Source organism: Myotis davidii, unplaced genomic scaffold (assembly GCF_000327345.1).
Source record: "Myotis davidii unplaced genomic scaffold, ASM32734v1 scaffold132, whole genome shotgun sequence".
Classification (NCBI taxonomy): Eukaryota; Metazoa; Chordata; class Mammalia; order Chiroptera; family Vespertilionidae; genus Myotis; species Myotis davidii.
The window spans coordinates 2,732,338-2,732,892 of NW_006285258.1; positions in this window are offsets into that span (position 1 = coordinate 2,732,338).

Sequence of the window (555 nt, forward strand, 5' to 3'; positions counted from 1 at the left end):
AACGGTTACATGGGGAACCAGATAATTTATCAGGGTTGCTAGATGAAAAAGCAACAAATACTTATTGTCTGCTGTGTGCCAGGTACTGGGTATATAATGATGAGCAAGATAAACAAAAACTGCCCTCATGGAGCATACAGCTTCATAAAAGCATGACATCTGTGCAAAGGGAAACTGACGATCATAATGGAAGAGACCACCAGCTACATATACATACTACAGCACGGCACCTCGTGTGCTCTGGGGGATAGCAGCCACGCTGATAGGAGGCCTGCCGTGGCCAGCCAGCCCCCCTCCCCGCGAACAGTGCTGGAGTGATGCTCAGTGACGCGTCCTCCCTGGTAGCTGCCTCTTTACAGACTTCGTGCAGCCCCACCAACTGCAGTGACAAAACAATTGCTGTTGAAAAGTTAAAACACAAGAACAGGATCTTCCTTTTAAAAAAAGTATATTTTTATTTATTTCAGAGAGAGAGAGAGAGAGAGGAAGGGAGAGGGAGAGAGAGATAGAAACATCAGTGATGGGAGAGAATCATTGATTGGCTGCCTCCTGCAC